Source organism: Stegostoma tigrinum, chromosome 33 (genome assembly GCF_030684315.1).
Source record: "Stegostoma tigrinum isolate sSteTig4 chromosome 33, sSteTig4.hap1, whole genome shotgun sequence".
Classification (NCBI taxonomy): domain Eukaryota; kingdom Metazoa; phylum Chordata; class Chondrichthyes; order Orectolobiformes; family Stegostomatidae; genus Stegostoma; species Stegostoma tigrinum.
The window spans coordinates 25,356,854-25,383,119 of NC_081386.1; the positions used below are offsets into that span (position 1 = coordinate 25,356,854).

Here is a 26,266-nt window from a genome sequence, read left to right on the forward strand (position 1 = left end):
GCTCTCCTTGGGCAGCCTATGGTTTGATTTCTGTCTCATCAATAACAGTGGGTGGCAGTCTATGATCTTGCCGCTAATGGCAGGGACTGGCATACAGTACCAAGGAAGGTTTGCTCTCAGTGACAAAGTTATGACAGCTCTCACTGCCTTGACAGTGACTTTCACCAGGGGTTGCCATGAGAGAGCTGGGCTGAGTTGAAGGGTGTCCCATGGAGTTGTCGAGGCAACAATTTCAGGGATGCTCCTCTCTGCTGTCTCTGGGTCAGCCATCCTTCACAGTGACAGTTTTCCCTGCCTTTGTATCCAGCAATGGGGGCTTGCCAAGCTACATAGCCTAACTGTACTATTTGTTTATATAATGAACAGATGCAGCCTTTAATTTACTCTCTGAATTCTGAGCAGCCTGGCCCCCCCGGCCTCAGCTGCTAGGCCTAAGAAAAGGGTTATTGTTCTAGTGTGTATTCTCCCACAGGCTGAGAGACCGTGCAGACAAATACCTCCACAGCCTCTTTTCATTGCCTTGTGCTATGTCTCACATAAGCAACTCACCATGCACAGCTGATGAGGTTAGCTGACAAGCAGCCTCATTCCCCATTCCCTCCCTTCCCTGCTACTTTAGGGATGTTTCCAATTAAAATTTTAAAACAAAATGAAATGAACATCCATTATTCGACTTGGGTGTTTTCCTTTTTGCCAATGTCATGATCCCCACAACTTAACACATGGATAGGATGTCCTAGGAGATAGAACTGGATTTGGACATATGGCATCTGGTGTCTGGCTGGAACACAGAGAGGCAGAGAACTAAGTAGTCTAAAATGATGTCCCAAAGGCTCATAACCAGTTCAAGTCCTCTGAACATCTCCACAGAAGACTGGAAAAATGAATTAATATCCCCTGCCAATCCAACACTAGTTGGGGGCAGTGTCCCTCCAAACTTGGCCACTGGTCAAGACAAGAAACGCTAGAAATACAGTGTAACTTTCCAGCAAAACCAGCACTAGTGAAAGTTCTGTACCTCGCATTTTGGTGCTCATGACAGTAAATATTGATGTGTACACATTGACGTGACTTTTTGCCTCCTTGAATCTGTAGAACCAGACTGTCGTGAGAAATATCAAAATTTTGCGGTAACATCTTCCTTTCATATACTCACCATAAAGTTGTTAAATTTGCAGCTTAAAGTTGGCTAATATTTTCAATGAGTCTTGTCTTTGCCTACAAGCCACATTATTCTAAATATATACCTGAGGATTAAGTTCTGAAGACACTCAAGTGACTTCAAAACCTCAAGGCTGACACTACTGGGCTAACCTCAAAACCCAAAAATATATGTTGTTGTTTTCTGTCAGTTCAGTGAAATTGCAAGGTTAATCTTTAAATATAACCAGTCAACCCCAGCCATCACATTAGTCAACCCTTAGGCCAGTATAGTCATGACTCACATTCACAGCCCTCTTTTGACATTTGTAAGTTTTCTACAAATACGAACAAACTCAATTTTAGCATTGCAAATTTTATGTTGTGAGACACTAGCATGCGATGTTTGCACCTGTTTCTACACCTTTTATCCATTTACATTAATATAGGTTTCAGGGTCTGTGTCTCTCCAAACAGGCTTTAATCATTGGTGCTTAAAAATTGTTGCTGACCAATTCAGCAGTGGGACAGAATAGAACAACAATGGAATGTTATATATAATCTCTGTTCAGGGCATCTCTTTGCCAATTCCAATACAGCTTCCTTGGTTCTTGCAGTGACCTTTTAGGCAGCTGGCACAATTATGGAAACTGTGAAATTTGATAATTACTTTTGTAACTTCCAGAAATTTAGGTTTAAAGGTGAAGTTGTATGAGGTATGAATGTTAGTTTTTAAAAATGTGTTAAAGCTTTAGAAATTGATAAAGTAGATTATGAATGTTTGAACTTAGTGCCTGGTCTGACAAATCAAAATGCAGTAATCCTGTGCCTGTGTATTCATGAGTCAGAAGTCACATGACACCAGGTTCTAGTCCAATGAGATTATTTGAAATCACAAGCTTTTGGAAAGCTGCTCCTTCATCAGATGAAGCTCCTTCACCTGACAAGGGACCAGGGCTCTGAAAGCTTGTGATTTCAAATAAACCTTTTGGACTGTAACCTGGTGTTGTGTGACTTCTGACGTTGTCCACCCCAGTCCGACTCCGGCACCTCACATCGTATATAGTCCTGAGAACATTGGGATTTACAGAGGGTCCGGTGATGGAGGTACTGGAGAAGGAGAAGCAATAACTGAGTGCATAGATTACTCAGGAAGAAATGCCAATTCCTGAAGTTGGCCTCACTTTTCCGTCTCTTGCAGGTGTCAGAACAACTAGTGACTTGGTGACATGGTGAACAGAACTCCACTTCCGGATGAGGTGAGCACTGTTCAAATGGCTGGTCTTTTCTTGTCCTTTTTTGCATGGTCATGCAATTTCAAGAGATTTTGAATCGGAAAAAACCATGTGCTTCTCAACTGAGATTAATTGGGAGAGTAGTGAATGATGAAGCAGGCCATTCTAAATGTGGTGGCGCACATCACACCCAAGTGGGTGGGATATAGACTGTTGTGGCCTATACATATTTGTGATCATTAAGAGCATAATTGACAGGAACAGGAAGTGACCATTCAGCTTTCAAGCCTGCTCTAGTATTTCTTAATATCACAGTTGATATTCTACTTCAGTTCTGCCTTCCTGCATAATTCTCCTATCCGTTGATTCCCTTTATTGTACAAAGATCCCTTTGTTGAATATGCTCAATGGATAAGCTCTATTGATATTTAGGAGACAGATTTCAAAGGTTCAAATGTGAAGAAATGTCTCCTTATTTCAATCCTAAATGGCCAACTTCTTATTCTAGAGACCCTTTTGCTAGGCACATCATCTTTCTACTATCTACCACGGTGGAAGGCTTATTAAGGATTTTACGAGATCTTCTAATGAGACCTCAGTCTTCTAAATTGTTGAGCATATATACGCGGCCTTCACTATGTTGCCCAAGGTTTAACTGTGTCATGTGTGTCTTGCTATTAATCCTTACCTCAAGACTAGAACAGTCAACTTAATCATCAGGACTTGCTGTATAGAGGACCAGTACATGATGACAACAGCTTGCAATTTTTCTGCAAGCAGTGAAAATGAATCCTTCGATTTCCTGCTTCAATTTCCGCCACTTTTGATGGATTTCATTTTGTCTGACAGATCAGGCTTGTCGTTAAAAATGGAGCTTATCACAAAGACATAGCAGATCACTCAGTACTTACAAGAGAAAAGACAATACTTTTTCAAGTCTGATCCTTTGTCAAAAATAAGTTACTATTATTTGCCTTTGACTTACTAATTGACTTCCAATGCATATCTTATGATTTTATTTGTATTTCCCATGCTAATGGCTTTAAAATAAAACTGTTTCCAAATTCTCCATGGTTAACTGGATCTGTTCTTTCCACATTTGAAAATTTCAGGCAAGGTTTGATCTAATGATCCTGCGTGGGTAACATGATCATGGCTACAGTGTTGAATCTCAGAAATTTCAGCCTTAAGATATATTGGGAGGGTATTGAGGGAATCTGTCCACCTACCAAAACTTTAACCCTCAGTTTGCTTCTATTCATTCAGCTTTCCAAATCCACTTTGTTTAACAAATGATAGGGTGGTGTCCTAGCCAACATTGACCAGCCCATCAACACTTGGCTATAATTAGTGGCAAACGAGACTACTCGTCTTAAATTTTTAACTAATATTCAAACCTTCTATCCTTCATATTCTTTCTCCTTCCTGTCTCATTCTGCTGAAAACTGCATACTTTGCACAATCACCTCATCAATCTTACCAAGCTTTTCAAGACTCAAGAATGCCTCATTAGTCTTTGCCTTCCCCTTCATTTCTCTGCATCACCTGCCTATTTTCCCCTCCTTTCAATTGTTTTAGCAGATGCTTTGGTGATGTTACTGGAACAATGATCCAGAGGCCAGGCTTAATATCTGGGGACACAGGTTCAAATCTCACCATGCTAGCGGGTTGAAATATAAATTCAGTTAAGAAAATATGGAATTGTAAATCAGTCTCAGTGATGATGACTGTGGGAACTATCATCAATTCATTAATATTCTTAAGGGAAGGGAATGTACTTGGTCTGGCCTACATGTGACTCCGGACCCACAGCAATGCAGTTGACTCTTAAATGCCCTCTGGGCAATTAGGGATGGGCAATAAATGTTGGTCTAGCCAGCTACACCCGCATCTCATGAATGAATAAAAAAAAACGACAGTATAATAAAACCTAGGAATCAACTACCATTCAAAGTGCATCTGATGGTAACGAGAATCTGAATTTTTGAGCCAGAAAGTAACATGTTTAAGACCCAGGCAGTTTAATTGTCAAATACATTTGACTCACTCAACTGTTTTTGAAAATTATTACTCACAGGTAAAGGGCTAAGGATCCAGAATGCAAGTGCTAAGAACTTATAAGCTTGAAAAGGATCAGAGAGAAGATGAGACAAATCAACAAGTATTGAATAAGTGACACCAAGGTAGGATTTTAAAAATTCCTAACTTTAATGAATTCTAATCAAATAATGAATTTTAGCATCATGTTGTCTGACAATTTGAACATAGTTGAGAATAGGGAAGGATGCATGTGTAGGGCATGGTGTTACAATCAAGTTCAGAGTTTTGTAGTGATAAAATATGGAATAGAAAAAATTATAATGGAAAGTGAGAGAGAGTCATATATGCAAGTCTTTCTCTCGTTCTGGGGGCATTAGGATTTGTGATTGGTTGAATCCTTGAAGAAGGAACAACAATCAAGTCTGGTGCTTTTGTGCCTCTCAGTTGATCATTGATTGTAATTTTATCCAGACTCTCTTATTTATACGTCAGAGGATTCATTGAGATTGATCAATAGTTGTTGTTTGGATAAATTAGACAAGGCAATATAAATGTAATTTTTTCAAAGCATTTTCATGGCAAATGGATTCTGTGATCCTAAATCACACAGTTAATAAATTCCAAGTGTGAGTCCTAGGCAGTTTCATTTGAGGGGACGGGTGAAGAAGAGGGTCCCATCCAGCATATCTGAATTTTATAATTCTCCTCCTTGTTTTAAATTCACCCCTCCCTGAAGGTTGTTCTTTTAATTCTGACAACTTGTTCATCCCAGTTTCCACCACCCTCCATTGGTGGCATACGGTCATCTCTTGAAGTCTTAGGCCATGGATTCCCTCTTTAAATGCCTTTGTCTCGACCTTCAAGGTGTGTCTTACAACCTATTCCTTCATCACGACATTTACTCATTTGTCTTAATATCTCGTTGTGTAGCTTGATGTCCAATTTTTTTTTTGTTTTAATGCCTTGTAAAGCCCTTTGAGACATTTTTACTGTGTTGAAGGTGGTATATAAATGCAAGTTGTTATTGCTGAGGGGTAAGAGTTGAAGCCTGAGCCTTGTAGCCTCGACCTGCTGTGTGGAGAAATTAGCTGAGGTTCCTGCTGCTCATTGCTATCCATTGACTCCAAATTTGAACTCGACAACAGGAGTGGGTTCTGCTTCAATGTCCTTCACTTGGTTTGACGAGACTTGGTGTGCAGGGATGCACAGGATGAATCGCCATGAAGACCTAGTACAGTTAGGGATCTGACATCTGTAAAACTTTACCTCAGGAAGAAAGTGGCACTTTCATCAGAGAAATGGGGCAAGGGTGAACTGAAACTCATATATGTATAAAAAATTCACTCCTTATATTAATATTTCAAGCAGCCGGTTTATGGCATTCCGGGGACGATAGAGAAAGAGATCCAACGGGGGTCAGTTGGCTGGATTCTGGTTTGCAATGCAGACTGATGCCAACAGCATGAGTCCATTTCCTGTGCCAGCTGAGGTTACTGTGAACGGCTTTCCTTCTCAACCTTTCCCCTCACCTAGCTGTGGTGACCTTCATTTTAAACCACCACCAATTGTCTCTGTTATCTAATGAGACAGCAGGACTCTGGTGACTTTGCTTTTGCATATAAAAGGAGTGAGTTAAATGTAGTCTCTTGCTATAATGGTCTCTCATCCCAGTACCCTTAATGCAAGTGATGACATTTAGCCCATCAACAAATAAACTAGATGAACTATCCCCACTTAACACACTGTTTATTTTCATGGATGCTTCTCAGGGACAGAGTGCCCATCACATTCTAAATTACACCCACTATGTTTTGAATATTAAAATGCTAAATGCTGTACTATGTATATTTAGAAATTATACATAATAAAATATAGCAAGGAAGCATCTATAAATAGGAGCAAAATTGACCTCCAATGTGAATTCTGTTTATTTGAACAGATTGACAATAAGGGTATTGACTTTAATTAATTTTTATGCATGAACATGTCATCTTTCACTTCAATGAACTCCATCTTATCTTTTTCCTTGCCATCCAGAGGCCCTGAGATTAACATCGTGGCTACCAGAGGGAGGCAGGCTGAGGCAGCGGCCCAGAATTAAAACGTGAATTCTGCAAACATCGGCTAATTTATGCATCAGAGTCTAACAAATAAAGGCTAACCAACTCCCCCCAACCCCAGGGGGATGGGGGAATGAAGCTACCACCCCTGCAGCACAGAATTTCCACTCATTCACTCATTAGCAATGGCAAAGCAGATGCGAGGATAACCTCCCATTGGCTATGCTAGGCTTGTCATAGCAGAAGGACCTTTGATTAGTGCCCCTTCTACAAGCCATAAATGGTTTGTTTGTTTGTGGGCTTGGCAGAGGGGAGGAAGGGAAAATGAGATGGGGGTGTTTGGAGGAAAGTCACCAACAACAAGAATTAAATAACACACATATTGTAATAGATGATATGTTGGGAGTGAGGGGCCAGGCATGGGCAAAGTTTCATATAAGGGTAAGGCGCATGCTCATTACTCAGGTGCAGGTTGCTTTTTAATGAGGTTTGGTTAATTAGCTGCAAAGTTCCTCCTCCTGCTTTAACTCTTTCATCAACTCGACAAATTTACTTTCCTGGGTGTTCAAGGGAAGTGAGATGGAAAGAGATAGAAATCTTGGCAAATCTTGTTATTGTTGATGTAGCTTGTCCAATTGCTAACTGTTTAAAAGGTATTTTACCCACCTGGTGCCCTTTCAATTAATTCATTGTTCATTATCCCTTTCAGAAGTATATGTAAATATTTCTTTTAATAAAAGATGTTGTTGGTATGACAGAATTTGAAAAGTTGGACCCTGGAGTTAGTTTAACGTTTTGTTATCTTTCCCTTTAACCACTGTGCCCATCTCACTGAAATTCCCCAGGCACCCCATCTCTTCACCCACTGCCTCCCTTCCAAATAGGTAATGATTGTTCCAAGGGCGGCATCATTCCAATGGTACTTGATTCACACAGTCGTTCCTCAATTCTAGCCTTTGGAGTCATGTTACCTCCCAGTAGGAAACCATAGAAAGTCCGTTGGTTTCTCACTTCACAATTGGTAGCATAACATCACGCTATTTCTAACTTCAGGGATGTCTGAGTGTTGATTGCTGGATTCAGAAGGGCACTTCTATTCCTCAAAATAGAAAAAATGACAAAAAAAATGTTTAAGCATGTCGCATGTCGTGATCCACTCTTTTAAATAGTATGGGAAAGCAGCTTCTGCACCCAGGCCTGAGCTAAATTGGGGTCTGGGTTTGATGCATGTTATCAGACCCCCAAAAAGCATTGTCAAACAGTCCCACTAATTCTGTGTTTGCTAATTGCTATAGACAGCCGGCACTAATCAGATGCCATTGGAGCTAGATGACTTTCTGGTGGATATATAGCAAAGGACACTTTTTTACCTGGTTTGAAATCTTTTTCATGCCTCACCCCACTGCCATTAATGTTGAGTAGCCTATTCCGATGTTCTGAGAACACATCCTTAATCAGCAGCTAAATATGCGATTCTTTTGACTTGGTGCCACTGGATTGATCAGAACATTCATAGCTGGTACCGTTTACTATTTTGATATTGCAAGTTCTAACATCCGACCTGACATTCATGAGGAACAAAAATTCATGAACGTTTTAATAGCTCTAAATCTCTTTGTCACTGCTGCATTTTCCGATAAATCTTTTTTTGTTGATTCTGAAGCTCACAGCATTTTACATTAGGAAATCCAATGTCAGCATTAAGGTACAAAAAAACAAGTTAACTACAAAAAGAAACCTTTTGTGCTGTTCTGCCAAATACTCATAGGTCAAGGATAGCATGAATTAGGTACAGAAAGAAGCTGCTCTACACGAATTCATTAAGCACTCACAGGTCAAGTGCATGTAGAGCTACATGTAGAATCAAGCTTCCTCTATCCTGTTCAAACAAGCATTCCTGGGTCAAATACAGAATGGATTAGGTTCGGAATAAAATCTGTTACATTGCTGTGCAATGCACACATAAAAATACCTTGCTTAGGAGAGTGACATTTTTCATAATTCAACCAGTCATTCTGTTTCATTTTTATTCGTTCATGGAATGTGGATGTCACTGACTAGGCCAGCATTTATTGCCCATCCCTAACTACACAACAAACTGTTAAGAGTCAACCCCATTGCTGTGAATTGAAGTGGGTCTGGGGACATGAGTGAAAAAGACTTTTTACAAAAACGGTTGCTAGTTAGCTTTGTTTATTCTTTAATTCCGGATTTTATTGAATTCAATTTACACTATTTGTCATTGTGGGATTCTAACCAATGTCCCTGGGAAACTAGCCTTGGGGACTGGATTACTAGTTCATTGGCATTGCTACTACAAGCCTTCACCCTGTTCATTCTTGCATGGATGTGGACGTCATTTGTCGGCTATTTTTAGAGTCATAGAGATGTACAACAGGGAAACAGACCCTTCAGTCCAAATCATCGATGTTGAGCAGATATCCCAAACTAATCTAGTCCCATTTGCCAACATTTGACCCATATCCCTCCAAGCCCATCCTATTCTTGTACCTGTCCAGATGCTTTTTAGATATTGTAATTGCACCAACCTTACCAGCTCATTCCATACACGCACCACCCTCTGCTTGAAAATGTTGTCCCTTAGGTACTTTCTAAACATTTCCTGTCTCACCTTAAACCTATGCCCAATCACCCTTGAATTGTAAGCTTGCTAGGCCACTTTTAGACGGTAGTGCTGAAGGTCTGGAGTCACATGTAGGCCAGACCAGGTAAGAACAACAGATTTCCATCCCTAAAGGACGTTCCTAAAGGACATTTGATTCACAACAGTTGACAATAATTTTATGGTCACTATTACTGTAATGAGCTTTTATTTTAATTCCAGATTTATTGAATTTAAATTCCATCAACTGCCACGTGGGCTTTGAATCAGTACCCCCGGAGCATTACCCTGAGCCATTGGATTACTAGCCTGGTAACATTATTCCAATGTGTGAGTGATAATAGGAACTGCAGATGCTGGAGAATCCAAGATAATAAAATGTGAGGCTGGATGAATACAGCAGGCCCAGCAGCATCTCAGGAGCACAAAAGCTGATGTTTCGGGCCTAGACCCTTCATCAGAGAGGGGGATGGGGTGAAAGTTCTGGAATAAATAGGGAGAGAGGGGGAGGCGGACCGAAGTTGGAGAAAAAAGAAGATAGGTGGAGAAAGTATAGGTGGGGAGGTAGGGAGGGGATAGGTGAGTCCAGGGAAGACGGACAGGTCAAGCAGGTGGGATGAGGTTAGTAGGTAGGAGATGGAGGTGCGGCTTGGGGTGGGAGGAAGGGCTGGGTGAGAGGAAGAACAGGTTAGGGAGGCAGAGACAGGCTGGACTGGTTTTGGGATGCAGTGGGTGGAGGGGAGATTTTGAAGCTGGTGAAGTCCACATTGATACCAGTGGGCTGCCGCCTCCTACCGCCCCCTCGATCATGACCCCACCCCCGAGCACCAAACCATCATCTCCAACACCATTCATGACCTCATCACCTCAGGGGACCTCCCACCCACAGCCTCCAACCTCATTGTTCCCCAACCCTGCACGGCCCGTTTCTATCTCCTTCCCAAAATCCACAAACCTGCCTGCCCGGTCGACCCATTGTCTCAGCCTGTTCCTGCCCCACCGAACTCATCTCCACCTATCTGGACTCCATTTTCTCCCCTTTGGTCCAGGAACTCCCTACCTACGTCCGTGACACCACCCACGCCCTCCACCTCCTCCAGAACTTCCAATTCCCTGGCCCCCAACACCTCATTTTCACCATGGACGTCCAGTCCCTATACACCTGTATTCCACATGCAGATGTGCTCAAGGCCCTAAGCTGCTTCTTGTCCCGCAGGCCCAACCAGTCCCCCTCCACCGACACCCTTATCCGCCTAGCCGAACCTGTCCTCACCCTCAACAACTTCTCTTTCGATTCCTCCCACCCCCTACAGACAAAGGGGGTGGCCACGGGCAACCGCATGGGCCCCAGCTATGCCTGCCTCATTGTAGGTTACGTGGAACAGTCCCTCTTCCGCACCTACACAGGCCCCAAATCCCACCTCTTCCTCCGTTACATTGATGACTGTATCGGCGCCGCCTCTTTCTCCCCAGAGGAGCTCGAACAGTTCATCCACTTCACCAACACCTTCCACCCCAACCTTCAGTTCACCTGGGCCATCTCCAGCACATCCCTCACCTTCCTGGACCTCTCTGTCTCCATCTCAGGCAACCAGCTTGTAACTGATGTCCATTTCAAGCCCACCAACTCCCACAGCTACCTGGAATACACCTCCTCCCACCCACCCTCCTGCAAAAATTCCATCCCCTATTCCCAATTCCTCTGCCTCCGCCGCATCTGCTCCCACAATGAGGCATTCCACTCCCGCACATCCCAGATGTCCAAGTTCTTCAAGGACCGCAACTTTCCCCCCACAGTGGTCGAGAACACCCTTGACCGCGTCTCCCGCATTTCCTGCAACACATCCCTCACACCCCGCCCCCGCCACAACCGCCCAAGGAGGATCCCCCTCATTCTCACACACCACCCCACCAACCTCCGGATACAATGCATCATCCTCCGACACTTCCGCCATCTACAATCCGACCCCACCACCCAAGACATTTTTCCATCCCCACCCTTGTCTGCTTTCCGGAGAGACCACTCTCTCCGTGACTCCCTTGTTCGCTCCACACTGCCCTCCAACCCCACCACACCCGGCACCTTCCCCTGCAATCGCAGGAAATGCTACACTTGCCCCCACACCTCCTCCCTCACCACTATCCCAGGCTCCAAGATGACTTTCCACATTAAGCAGAGATTCACCTGCACATCTGCCAATGTGGTATACTGTATCCATTGTACCTGGTGTGGCCTCCTCTACATTGGGGAAACCAAGCGGAGGCTTGGGGACCGCTTTGCAGAACACCTCCGCTCGGTTCGCAATAAACAACTGCACCTCCCAGTCGCAAACCATTTCCACTCCCCCTCACATTCTTTAGATGACATGTCCATCATGGGCCTCCTGCAGTGCCACAATGATGCCACCCGAAAGTTGCAGGAACAGCAGCTCCTATTCCGCTTGGGAATCCTGCAGCCATATGGTATCAATGTGGACTTCACCAGCTTCAAAATCTCCCCTTTCCCCACTGCATCCCAAAACCAGCCCAGTTCGTCCCCTCCCCCCACTGCCGCCCACACAACCGGCCCAGCTCTTCCCCTCCACCCACTGCATCCCAAAACCAGTCCAGCCTGTCTCTGCCTCCCTAACCTGTTCTTCCTTTCACCCATCCCTTCCTCCCACCCCAAGCCGCACCTCCATCTCCTACCTACTAACCTCATCCCACCTGCTTGACCTGTCCGTCTTCCCTGGACTCACCTATCCCCTCCCCACCTATACTCTCCTCTCCACCTATTTTCTTTTCTCTCCATCTTTGGTCCACCTCCCCCTCTCTCCCTATTTATTCCAGAACTTTCATCCCAACCCCCTCTCTGATGAAGGGTCTAGGCCCGAAACGTCAGCTTTTGTGCTCCTGAAATGCTGCTGGGCCTGCTGTGTTCATCCAGCCTCACATTTTATTATCTTATTCCTATGTGTGTTTGGTGAAACTACCAAGAAATGGTACATTCAGATCTACTGTACCATCTGAATGATGAACTGAAACAACTTGCAATGTGGATATGAAGTCACGTCTATGTGTTGGTTTTTGAAATGGCTTTGTTGAAAGTATCACAGAACATCATCATAAAAACCTCTGGTCAGCCCTGGAAGGGTTAAAAGAAAGAATGCTTGTTTTTTGTTGAATCCACCTCGAGTATTCAGTTCAAGCGCTCAGCATGCTTTGTTTTATAATTATGGGTTCTTCCATGGGCAAAGCTTATATTTTAAGGATTAATATCTAACTAGGTGTTGGGCGCAGGCATAATGGAAAGGATGTACTCCACCCACTGAACAGGTTTCTCTCCGTCCCTTTTTACAATAAGCGAAGCAAGCTTTGTGCGTTTCAGTCATTAAACTGAATGTCAAACGTTCATCATTCATGTTCAGGTGAGCTGCACGGGGAGCAGCCTAATCGGCCGCAGTAAGGTGCCACCAGCAAAGAGAGATGGTCCAAGATGAATTTGACTTGCTGCTTCCCAATACAAGTTCTACACACGTTTGTAAAATTTAAGATCGCTGAAAAATAATGGACTGGGGCCATTTCCAGTGACTGACTCTCAGTGGCTTCTAAGAGAACAGCAGAAAATGCACTGTGAGGATGAGCCTGTCAGAGCTCAGTTATAGTAGTGACTACATTTCAAGTGTAGGAGAGAGAGATAATGGGAACTGCAGATGCTGGAGATTCCAAGATAATAAAATGTGAGGCTGGATGAACACAGCAGGCCAAGCAGCATCTCAGGAGCACAAAAGCTGACGTTTCGGGCCTAGACCCTTCATCATCATTTCAAGTGTACTCCGTTTGCTGCAAAGCACTTCAGGACTTAGGGAGGTCATCAAAGGCGCTATATAAATGCACCTTCGTCTACCCTTGAATCCACCCCCCCCCCCCCCATATAAATCGGCTCCAAGTGCTTAGGAAGGGGCATTTGTCCAGCCAATGGCTGGAGGAAGAAAGTGCCAACCTGTGGAATCTTGGGATGAAGACAGGATTAAGCTGAGCAGTGGCGCCCTTACTGGCTCGAATGTGTCCACTAGCTCTCATTGTCGGGCCTCATGTACGAAGAAAAGCCATTTGGTTCGCTGTGGCAGAGGGCAGTCGGAGGCAAGAGGTAGAACGGAAGGAGGAGGGGAGACAATGGAGAGGTCAAAGAGAACGTGGCTGTGTACGAGTTACAAAAATAAACGAGGGCGGTTCTACCTTTTGTTTCTAGTCACATCTTTACGGGTGCACGAACTCTCATGGCAGTGCTCAGAGACTACATGATAGGCAAATTACCAAGAAAACAAAAATAGAGGGGAAAGAAAGAATATTTCGCGATTAAAAGCGTCTGGGTAGACAGCATCAGCAAATTTTAATGATGAGATGACGTCGGGAGTTAGGACGTACCAAGTGCATATGTCAGTATCCAGGCTGTCACAAACAATCACTCCATTCTGAGCAACCTCTCAAGCTCCGCAATTAATGCACTGTTAATGACATCCAGTGGAGCCTCACTAAACGTTTGCACTGAGGAAAATAGAGAATGCACAACAAACGGTTCTTGTCGATGTCCTTTGAATTCCGCCCCCCCCCCAACTTCTTCACCCACTACGTTCACAGATTCACCCGCTTCCGAGGCTGATTTAAATAAACTGGCTTCTAATTAAATAGTGTTTTATTCCACCCCCACCCCCCAACCACCCTTTACTAATCAAATTCCAAGGCTGCTGAAATGTACAGGAATACTTTTACTGTGAGAGACTCCATGAACGCTGCTTTTACATTGACTGCATTAGACCTATTGTCTGAAGTGTGCTTTTAAAGGCAAAATAAAGACATTTTCTGCTTCTGGACAAATCTGATTGAGGTTATTGGTTCGTTCTTCACCTGTCTCTCTTTCCCCCCACCACCACCGGCTGATAGAAAATGTTTCGCAGTCATCTGCCTTTGTATTTCCCCATTCTTAAGAGTCACCGTACTTGAAATATTAACTGTTTCTCTTTCCACAGATGTTGCAGACCCGCTGAGTATCTTCAGCGTTTTCTGTTTTTGTCACCAAGATTGCTGCTTATTTGTTTCAAACTCATTTTTCACTGTCTGTTCAGTGTAGCAAACTCAACCCAGTGTACCAGAATTAGAAACCGGTATCTGAGGGGCTTGTAGTTTCTGAAACGCTCTCTGTGCCTACGTTAGACCACTACTCGGTGTCCAGGTAAGGAAAAGTTAAAATCAGCCAGGATTCTTTCTTCTCATTGGCTTCTGGTGGTTAGTGTACTTGTGAGAATCCATGGTCTGAATTTTCTCAGCCCCTGGAGGAGGTGGGCAATGATAAAACAATTGGGAAGATATAGTGAGAATTAATAAACAATGAGATGAGACAAATAGACACAGTCATACCAGAGCCAGCATGGTACAGATGGCACTGAAAATGTTAATCCAGTTTGCAGGGTTTCTGTGACAAACCTGCCTGCTGCTCCCATGTCACCTTGGTCATTTTGACAAAGTTATTAATAGCCAACTGCATAGGGTTCTCACCTGTCTGGGACTGATTGGAAGCCAGGCCTCTGGCAATCTTTGACCTGTGGCATTCCTTTCCCAGGCAGCTGTTGAGGAGCAATGGATCTTTGCTGAGGTGATGTGCCAGTGATATGCTCACCGGAACCTAATCTATTGAGATTACCTGTTGCAGTTTCAGTAGCTGAGCTAGTGGAGGGTGCAGGAGACAGTGTCACAAGTGTTTCTTCTGAGGGTTCTGTAACTTCTTTCTCAGAGGACATGTTTACTGGAGGGTCTGCTGTATTCAGGACGAAGACTGTGGAGATGTCACTGGGCGCCTGCAGGAGACAAAAGGAGGAGTAATTTGCAAAATACAGGTAGAAGCCTAGGCACAATATCGATGTACTCACAGAGGTGATTTTGGTAGGGCAACACAGCATTTGATAGTGATTGTTACTTGGTTGCCAGACCATAGAGATCTTGGCATCACCTGAGTAGCATCTAACCTCTCCTGCTTAGGCAACTATTCTCTCCTTGTAGGGGGGTGAGAAGACAAATATGGGGGTCCCACGGTTCATCTTGTCCCTCGCTGTCCTACCGTGGGCGATTTCTCCTGCAATGAGACAGGTTAGGGATTGAGTGAGATGAAAGTGGCTGGTACAGCTGTTCGTGTTGGTGTAGGTGGGGGAAAAGGTGGTGAGGTCCCTACTGAATAAGTAGAAAGTGCAGAGGACGTGGAGTGTTTATATTTGATTTAGGGTGGGGATACATGGGCATCATTAAAGGAAGATACTCCAATAAATAGAGAAAGTGGGAGACCTTGTTGGGGAAAATTGGGTGGAGGAGCAGCGTTAGAGTGAGTGTGAGGTAGCAGAGGGAAGGTGGTAGATTTACCTTTGCAAAGCACAGAAGGTCATTAGCCTTATTGTAGTATTGCTGCACATTCCTCCAGATGAAGGGTACTAACCTGGGTGGAAACCACTGACCAGGTTAATAGGAGCTTGTGCTCTGGTTTTTCTGTGATCCTGTGGAAAAAAGACAGCTCTCTTGTACACCACCCCATAAAACAGGCCCTTCAGATCCCTGTCAGTCATTTGGGGTGATTTGAACTTGCCTCAATTTGCAATATCAGGGTCAATTCTTCCCACATTGGAATTGTGAAGAGTCATTCCTATATTGCAGTATTTGAACTAGTATACAGCTGGGCTTTAAAGACAGCACCAGAATGGGATACAGAAGGTCCCAGCAGTAGCGAGCACATCTGTTGTTGGTAAGCACAAGAATGGCATTATGGTGGTGTGGTGTAATGAGGTGAACTGCATAAACTTGTGCAAGAAAACACTCAAGCTCACAGAGAGAAACCCTCCATGAAATTTCCCAAAAATTGACACCAAGACAAATGTTGGACAAATTCAGCACAATGACGCAGTGTGTGCCAGATGAAAGCAAAAGCAGCTTACTTTGATGCCTTGCCTAACTTGCTGACACACTGCATATGCTTGCCCAATGAAAAATGAAAGAGGAGGAACCTGAAGCTGGCTAACACATAACATATTTCAGCAATGTACCGAGTGTGCAGTAACACAGGCAGAAAGAATTTATAGAGCAACTTGTTTGGAACGTGTCACAGTGAATTTCTTTAGAATTGCACTTATTGTTACATTTGTCCCAGACTTGAATAGAATAGAAAACCTGAAAAGAGGATGATCAGTGCTATTATTTTAACAACACAATGCATTATTTGAAATTATTTGCTACATTCATTTTCCCCAGGTGAAGCTGAAAGACTTACAATGTAGGATGCTATGGTAGTTGAAAACAGTAGGTGGAAAGGTGAGGCAAATCAAGCTGTTGTAAAGAGTTGATGCTAAACTGTTGGCTCAAAAGCTTGGCGGTTACAAAAGGAAGAGAGGAAAGACAGAAGTTGCGGTCTTATTTTGGGAAGGAATACATGAGAGAAGGAGACATTGTAATGTGTCGTAATTTTTAATATAATAAAGGGTATCTCGGACTACAGTGATTGCTGTGTCTGAAGGATCTGTTCCCACACTGCAGTCTGGCTATTGTAGCCATCAGTGGTGTGCAATTGTGTTTTTTTAAAAATGTTGGTTTTCACTTTCTTAGATGTGCAACTCTGATTAAACAGTGGAAATTTTCAAACAGCTTATATTCATTCTTCCATAGCAACTACTACTTTTGCTGTCTGATACTTGTTTTTTTGTACGAAATGAATGCCCCTTTAAGACAAGCCTTTTTCAATTGACGAAATAATGGAATCACTAAAGTTACCTTACACCCATGTTTAATAACTTGCCTGGGCACCTTTTCAGCTTATTGGGGAATGCTTATTAAACTGAAGAAGGCATATAAAATTTTAGACCACAGTTAAGAAATTCTAAAAGAATTTGTCTCTTTAAGAATAAGATGCTGTTCAAATTTTGGTCTGAGCAGCAACATCGCATCTAATTCTGTTGAACTTTGAAAATTAAACAAGAACAATGCAGGGAAGGAGACAGTTTCTGATTTCACTGCAGAATAGTGCACAGACAAGAAACCTGATTATTTATGGTTTAGGCCAGTAATGTAGGACCAGCCAGTGTGGGGTGGTTGAGAGGGTGGGTAGCGTGGAGACAAATGGTGGCATGGGAATAGGAAGGCTCAATAGTCTCCTAGAAATGGCCACTACACCCAGTGCCTGATGCTTTGAAAGAGCACTTTTTAAAAATTGTTTTATGGTCTTTGATTTTTACAATAAACATTAGTTATTTCTGAAGGCCTCATCATCGCTTATTACCAAAGCAGTGAGAAACAAAAGGAAAGCTGCTGCAATAAAATCTCTTCTCCTAGCAACCCAAAGGAACCTCCTCACCACTCAGAGATTATAAGACTATCACAAACACCATTGACGACTCAAATCGCGAATGAAAACCAAACTCTGATTTGCCCATGTTTCTGAGTCCTTCCCTTTTTTGTTCTCTCCTGGAATGCAGCCAGCGACAGCCAGCATTTCCACAATGACCCAAATATTACAAGAATGATTCATTTGTTTGCCTAAATTTTCCTTTAGTTTTCTCTTTCTGTACGTAGATGCCAGATTTTTGTCTCATTATTTAACTGAAGAAGCATATCGTTGCATCACTCTCTGCCTCAAATTCACACACCTGAAATTTGCAAAAATGAGAGTTGATTGAAGGATGTCAATATTTTTCCTCACCTATGTGATAAACACATAATTTTATCAAGTTATAGTTGAACTTAATATTCATATTGCAAGCTGCCCCCCCTACATGTAACCCCATTGAAGTTGTCCCTATCAGGTAAATATATAATCTATCAATCCTTCCTTCCATTTGAGCACTGATTTAAACCTTAGGCACCCAAATTAGAGGGTTATTAATGACACAAATTAGGAGTAGCAGTCAGCACCTAGCATATCAGGCCTGTTCCACCATTTGATAAGTTCATGGCTGATCCATGATTCCAAATTCATGAACTCCAAATTCCCATCAAATCCCAAAAACCTTTCACCATCCTTTCCTCCTCAAGAATTTATCTTCCTTTGTCTTAACAATATTTCAGTGACTCTGTTTCCACACTCTTTTGAGAAGAAAAAGATTCCAAAGACTCATAGCCTTCATTGAGAAAGAATTTTACCTCATCTCTCTGTTTGGAATGGATGATCTCTTATTTTTAAGCAGGATCCCTTGTTTTAGATACTCCCTCAATAAGAAACATCCCTTCTACATACACTCTGTCAAGATCCTGCAGGACTTGTATGTTTCAATCAAGTTGCCTGTTACTCTTATAAACTCCATTGGATACAATCCTAGCCTAACCAACCTTTCCTCAAAAGACAACCCATATATTCCAAGTACAGTAAATCCTCGAATAGTAGGAACTGCCGATGCTGGAGTATCTGAGAGAACAAGGTCTAGAGCCGAATGAACACAGAAGCATCAGAGGAGCAGGAAAGCTGACTCTTCGTGTCTGGACCCTGAAGAAGGATCCAGACCTGAAACATCAGCTTTCCCGCTCCTCTGATGTTGCTTGGCCTGTTGTGTTCATTCAGCTCTACACCTTATTATCTCAGTAAATCTTCAAAATCTGTGAAATTGCAAAATGCCTGTCCACGCCAAAAAATAAGCATCAACAAATTCTGACTTCCACAGGCAAAACTGGCAGATTCATGATTTTTAACCTATTTTTAGCTCACTTTTAAATAAGCTCCGCTCTCGCGAATTTCATCATTTGCAAGGGTTCTCAGAGAATAGAACCCTTGCAGATACAGAATAATGACTATGTTAGTCTAGTAAATCTTCTCTGAACTGCTTCCCACATATTTACATCCTTCTTTAAATAGGAAAACCAATACTGTACTCCAGATGAATTCGTAAAGTCATAAAATTCTTGTATAACAGAAGTGTAACCTCCTTACATTTTTATTACGTTTCACTTGCAATAAACAATTACATGTTACTAGCTTTCTGAAATATTTGCTGTATCTGTTTCACTAATGTTTGTGATTCATGCATGAGAACATCCAGATTGTTCTGCTCCTCACATTTCTCCAATCTCGCACTATTTTAATAATATGCTTTGATTTTATTTGTCGTGCCAAAAACATGTTTCAAATCAAGCATTTATCTCAATTCCTCTCCCCTTCCACTCGATATTTCTTTTCCTCTTTTCGTTCAGGTCCCATGTGTACTGGCCACCATTCAGTAGCCGCTCAAGCTCGTGTCAGCTGGATAATTAAGATGCCACATGAGTCCAGCACTGTTCTCACTTGGCCACACAGCCATGCTTCTCTACAAAGGGTGCTGAATGGTGTTCACTAGTAGGAACCTTTGGATGATTTGATATACCCTTCTTCTCTAACTGATGTCTATGCCATAGCACATATACTGAAGAGTTTAAAATCAGTATTGATCAGGAATAAATTCTTGCTGTAATATCTCTTACTTATATGCTATCAATAGAACTGGGAAGCTCAAATTAAGTGCTGGCAGGATGTTGTGCCCTCAGTTCCACACTAATCAAGCTGCGAGGTGCCTCATATTGTCTGCTACACAGTACAATTAATGCTGCTATTTTACACCTAGTGTGCCATCTGCTGAACAAGTGAGGAAAATGAAGATCTTGTATTTCAAAAGGCATCTTTTCAATTCATCAACCAGCAGAATTCTCTCATTATCAAATTTCGATCCTCTCATCAGTCACAGCACAGGATTGCTCACATTCTTTTTTAGTTCAGACTGTCCAAAATGATTTTTGTTCAATCTCCAATGTATTGTACCTCTTTCCAGTTGTTCTACTATTTACATGTTATTAATGCATTAACTGTCTCTATCCAATGTTCATTAATGTATCTATATTCATACACATTGCCTGCTGCTTGCCTTTCTGGGTTTTAGGCTACCCACTAAAGAGATTTCTGCTGCTTTAACATTCCAGGTGTGATGGTTACATTAATTTGTCCTTTATTTTTCAGCTTCTCACTCTTCCCCAGTATTTTATGTTTCTACTTAAGTTCTTCAACATTCAGGCTTGCTTATTACCTCAAAATTGAGACTTATTCAGTGATAGCATGGATGGTGAATGACAACTGATTGATCAATATCATGAGCAGTGATAGTGTGAGTGGCCTGATAGAATGTATGATGGTGGAGTGAAAACTGATTTCTGTACTGTGCAAAAATAAAGAACTTGCATTTATATAAAACATTGCAAGATATTAGGGCATCCTTTTGTATTTTGTTAAAATACAAAAGGGGTGAGACTGTGGTGTATCTTGTAATGTAAACCAAAATAGTCAAATTTGCTGAATGGCTGCAAAATGAAGAAATTACTAGCAAGATTCCACTTTGTAATTTTTGCTTTAAGATGGATCAGAATCATCACAAATTACATAGTAGTTAACAGCTAAATAATATTGCAAGAGAAAGGAAATTTCACTTTGGACAGTCGATACAGTAAAGCTACATCTTAATGCACCTTTCCTCAACCCATTGTTGCATATTTAGCTACATATTTCCCAAATCTGCTGTTCTTTTGCAGAATACATCGAGCCCTATATGATAACAATCCCCACCCCACCCCCCCTCCCCTCTTCCCCCCTCTCCCCTCTCCCCCTCCCCCCTCTCTCCTCTCTCTCCTCTCCCCCCTCTCTCCCCTCTCCCCCAGGTCGTGACAGTCCTAATGGTGTGGCTTTCCACAGTTGCTTTTCAAAGAACCATTCAATAATTCCTTGATTATTGGTTTAGCTACTTCAGAGAATTCACCAGGATTTTCCAGCTTTTAGGCTGCTTTAGCCAGCTTGCATACTATATTCAGTTTCCTGCCTCTTTTCCTTCTAAGCAGAAAAACTGAGCTCTTCCTGTGAGGAATTTACTTTGTCACCTCTCAAGAATTTTCTGAGATCCTTTTTCTCACTCTGTGTCTGCTTTCTTTTTGTGGTTGCATTTGTCTACTCATGGCCTGCTCTTCTGCTTGTATTTGTTCTTTTTGTCAATGGTTCTCCTTTCTGTCTGCCAGTCACAAAGCATCTGTCTTAATCTCCTTCCTCTTGGTACTGCTTCCAGGTCAAGAATCATCAGGTCACATCGACAATATTTCTTATTTTCCAAGACAAGGACACTTAATCTCTTTACAATTTATAAAACTTCTAAAAACTCTCTCCAAACTCTGATAAATTGGATCATAGATTCCACAGACATTTTAAAGGAATGCACGTTTATCTTGCTACACCATATTCAGGTCAAAGGTCATCATACTGGGCCCGACTGCATTTACTGACATTCCACTTTTCAATCAAAGCTCCAGCATTTCTGTACAAAGATTATGTAATCTTTATCTTTTAACTTCTTAGGTTTTAAAAGAGCACATTCAAAGATTGTCAAAAAATACTAAGTTATTCTTTCTAACTTCTACATTCTTCTTATTTACAGCCATGAGAAAGAAAGGCTACAGACTAAGGCAGAACAAGTTTGAAACTGGAATTTGGGGGAAAAAAATACTGTGTGGTTATGGTAGACCAGCCAGTAACATCATCCGATAACTGAACACCAGACTTGAACTTGCAACCCAATTGATTTTCAGTGGAAGGACTGATGCAGAAGTTTCCTTGATTGAAGATATCCATGACATTCATTAAATTATCTGTGTTGTCAACATCTGTTAATGTGGTAGTCAAAGGTAATTTCAAACTGCTTGCAAACTTACATCATGCACAGTTCATCTATTGTTTGTACACTTTATGCATTAAAATCATGATTCATTGAGCAATCTCCTAATCTAGATCATGTATGCTTAAATTCAAAATTGTTGCCTCTATTTCAATACGGGGATAACGGTTGGGCAAGATTAGCTGCTGTGTTTCTGACATTATAACAATAACTACACTTAACTAGCTGTAAAATGATTTGAGATGTTGCAATATAAATGGAAGTTTACTTCTTTTCTCTGAAACTTGGTTGTGACATGCACTGGGACCTTGACCTCTCACTAATAAACTGGGGTTGCCTGAAAAAAATAACAAAGTAATGTCTTTTCTGTTCGTAATGCTAACTGTTTGAGTTGTTCATTAAGTGCTTTGCGTATCCAAATGCACCTTTGTAACTTAATTTGGAGTTGACCTTTTCCTATTACCAATGCTGAAGAGCCCTGTTATTTTAGAAGAAAAAAAAAGTTAGAAATTTGTTTAGGAGAAAATAAATTACCCCTCCTGTCAATCCTTGTCTGCTGAATTTTTTTAGTTCTGGCCATCAGTATCACTAAAATAATTTGCATTCTTTCTGTGTCCATTGTTTATTATGTATTATGAGGGCAGTTTTATTTTGGGGCCTGATGTCGTTACAGCTACGCTGACATTGTCCAATCTTATTTTACTGATTATCTGTATGTATAAACTGAACTTTCATCCCAGGGCCAATGGTAAAAGGGAACAGTTCAAGTGCACTGTGGTATCCATTGAATAGTTTTCATTCCATTTCATTTTATCATGATTTTAACGCAGAGGAAGCAGAGAAACAGCAGGAGAGTAAAATTATAAAAGTTTAAATTAAATATCCAGAATTCTGAATTGTGAATGGTCTGAGTAAATATGATAAAACTTTGGGAAGCCAAAGATTAGAAGGGGATCATACAGCCCATCAACTTTGCTTTTCAATTTTGTTTAATACAAAGAGAAAATATTGGAAATAGCAAGTCAGATAGCACCTGTGGAGACAGAAACAGAGTTAATGTTTCAGTATATACCTTTTACCCAAACTCAAAATAAGTTCAAGATGTAGAGAGTACAGAAGAAGGGAAATGGGGAATAAAAATGAGAAGATCAGCCATAGAGTGGAAGAATAAATGACTAAAGGGATGATTGTGCAACTCAAAGGAAGGTGGTTTTATTCTTGGTCCTTCAAAGTCCTCAATACCCATATTTCCCTAAAAAGTATCGACCACCCTTTTCAAAATCTCAATTATCTGCGGACTTATGGTCTTCTGCAGTCGTGTACACCACATTCTCATAATATTTTCCCTGAATAAATCTGTTCTGTTTTTGTCTGAATCAGCTTTATTTGTGTTGGAAGGTAATCTACTTGTTCTGACTGCCTCATCTAGAGGGAGATCAATCAATAGTTTCCCTCTCAATTCCATTCATTATTTTAATTATCTCCATCAGAGTGTCTTTTACCCACTTGGTCCCAAGAAAAAGAACCCAAGTTTGCTTAATCTGCAAATGTTATTTAAACCAATGTGTCATCCTGGTAATTGTAACAGGGCAATCTTCAAGACCAGTTTATCCTTCCAAAGGTGGGGTCCCTAAACACCACGTATTATTCCAGGTGAGGGAGGTGTATTACATTACAATAGATTATGAGGTGATCTAATTGTCAGTTCGTCATTCCTCATCAGTCAGTGATTCAGGAGTTTCTGGGAAAAATAAATACCATGATAGAACACATGACAGAAGTGCCACACGTGCAGAGCAATTTTCAGTAAATCACCTCCTCTTACTGCTTATCCTGTCATAATTCTTGCTGATCTCTTCTGTAAACTCAGCATCACCAGAATAGGCCCTAATCAGGTATCTACTCAAGTGCACTCAGCTGCAATACTTAAAACAAAAACAACCACCATTGAACAACGCTCCCAGCTAAGCAAAGAACTTCAGGATGAAACGAAAAGGGAATCAATTCCCAAGCATTACTTCTTTCCGTAAATGCCCCTTTTCTTTGATATTGGAAGTAAAAGGATATATATTGTACAGTGACAAACTGTACAGAAGGAATACAGCTTGCAATCCTTAAATGTGACAGTTTTATTGGAGTTGCACGTTTTTACTGGCAACCCATTTCTTGCTCTATAAATTTTACTGCTCCTCCCTCCTGTGTTGTTCAATTAGGTAGACATACTTGTGGGTTATCTGTGTCATTGGTGAATAAGTGTTCAAACTTGCACTCTCCAAATTGCTTTCCGGTTTCTCAACATTCCAATAAAATCTCAAAGAACCCGGGACACAAAAAATATATTAATTCCACCTTAGATTCAATGTGAGCTTTCCTGTTGTGTCTTACTGTGTGAGGGTATTTCGCTGTTTCTAAGCGTTAACAGTGAAATAAAATTGGGGTTCTTTCTGTGGCTTCATTGATGACCAGCAGATCATCTGAGGATATTCACTTTGGAATAACGAAGGAATATTAAAAGAGAAATTAATATAAATTCCAGCATATGCACCTTTTCTGTGACTATATCATTCTTCAATGCAAAGAAAGTTCTGAGGAATGTGTTCAGTAACCACTTCGAGAACTGGTCCAGCACGATTAGATGCACCCCTGCACTGTATTTATAAGAACACTCATCTCCAGAGCAGATCACGTTTAGTTGCAGATTAGATATTTCTCTACCTTTCAATAATGAGCCTTAGCCCCATTCCTTGGAGCAACATTCAGTTGTGCTGTTTATCAATTTCTGACACTAGTTACTCTGTTGTGATTATGAATGGTTGTCTGAATGGTGCCAAATTACCAAGTATCTTTGTGCTGTTGGTACACAGCTTTTAGAAATTGCATAATACCGGCCAAAATCATTTAATTAAGGATGCTTATACCCCACACAAAGGAGAGATTCCAATGTTAACAGTCCGGGCTGGAATTCAACTCAGATCCTGGAACTGAAGTGTAATTCATTCTTTTCTAAATCATCTAATGGATGGCTTCTTTCTCATCATCAAAGGAATTCTTATTGCAATTTTTCTTTAATTTTAATGCACTAACTTTATATTACATTTTTAGCATGCATATTATAAAATATGATGTACATACAAATTATAGAAATGATTTAGTTTGGCTGAGTGGCTTGGTTTGAGGAGACAAGGGATAACTGCCATTTGTGGCGCTATTGTGTTCACTTTCTGAGGAAGTGCTTAATATTTTACCTGGGTGAGCAGAGCATTGAAAGTTGGCTCTTTCATGGGAAGTTGGAGGGCCTAGCACACATGTGTTGAAAGTGCATTTCAACTCATTGATGATGCAGCGATCAAATCCTCCTGAGCCCTTGAAAATTTAATCTTACAGAAGCCACAAATAAAATACTTTCTAAATAACTAAATGAAGTGGGCCACAGTCATAGTGACAAGGTATCCTCTTCTCCCTCTAACAAAGCCTCTTTAAAACTCATCGTAAAGACATGTTGAATCAGTCTGATGGAGACCTGGATCAAACCTGTTTGAAAATGGCATCCAATTTAGATTGATGGTGTAGAGATTTCTCCCCTCTGATACTAGAATCCCATTTTTGAGGCAGTCAACAAAGTCACATTTGAAGGAACGTATTTCCACAAGCTAGAGTCAGCCATCAGAGGCTGAAAGGCAAGAGCGGAAAAAGGAAGATGAAAAAATTCTTTACTCGGCAAATAATGTTGATTCAAAATCATGCCTGAAAGGATGTCAGAGGCATTCATAATTGTAATTTTAAAAGGGAAACAGATGCACTTGGAAGGGAAAAATATTGTGGGCAGTTTGGAAAAAGTGAAGCTAATTTGAAATCTCTTTCAATGGACTGGCACTGCTACAATGGACCAAATGGCCTCCTTCTCTGCTATCAGAATTCATGGTTCTAATTTGGCATTCATTTTTCAGTTTGATTCAGAAAGACTTAAGGAAGTCTGGTACACTATGCTGTCTATTTTTGATGTTGGAGTTGAGGTACTTCGTGTGAGGAAGTTTTACCTTCTATTTGAATCTTCCTGTTCAAGGCTTATGACTATATAATGCTGACATCAAGTGACTGAAATTGACAAATCTTCCTCTAATATTTCTTTTGATCATAAAATTTACAAGTTTAAAGTAAATCAGATAAGAAAGTGTGTAGAATCCACATGTTTCTTTGTTTGACTGGAATCCAAGTAATCTTGGCCTAAAGAGATACAGAAGACTCAGCTTATAGTCCCACTGCACAGACCTGAAAACAGGGAACAGTGACCTGGAAACTGGTACGTCGGCATAAACTGTCCCCCCTGGCAACATGCCAGCTACAATTACATGTAACCCATTGTAATCCCTGAGTTAAAATGACAGATTGAAAACAAATCCTGTGCTATGTTTTCTTCCTTTATTTCCCGGGCTTGACTCTTCAATGCATCAATGAAGATTTCTTTATTTCAACATGAACAATGGACTT

At 41.4% G+C, this 26,266-nt stretch overlaps 1 long non-coding RNA gene across 1 annotated transcript in view; it reads left to right on the forward strand.

Moving 5' to 3' along the window:
* LOC125467191 (uncharacterized) overlaps positions 1 to 22,315 on the forward strand; it is a 181,608-nt gene extending 159,293 nt beyond the window's left edge. The window contains exons 2-4 of the long non-coding RNA XR_007250589.2: positions 2,342 to 2,399; positions 4,453 to 4,558; positions 21,542 to 22,315. This is a non-coding gene — a long non-coding RNA (uncharacterized LOC125467191). The remainder of the gene's footprint in view (positions 1 to 2,341; positions 2,400 to 4,452; positions 4,559 to 21,541) is intronic.
* Positions 22,316 to 26,266: the final 3,951 nt, after the last annotated feature.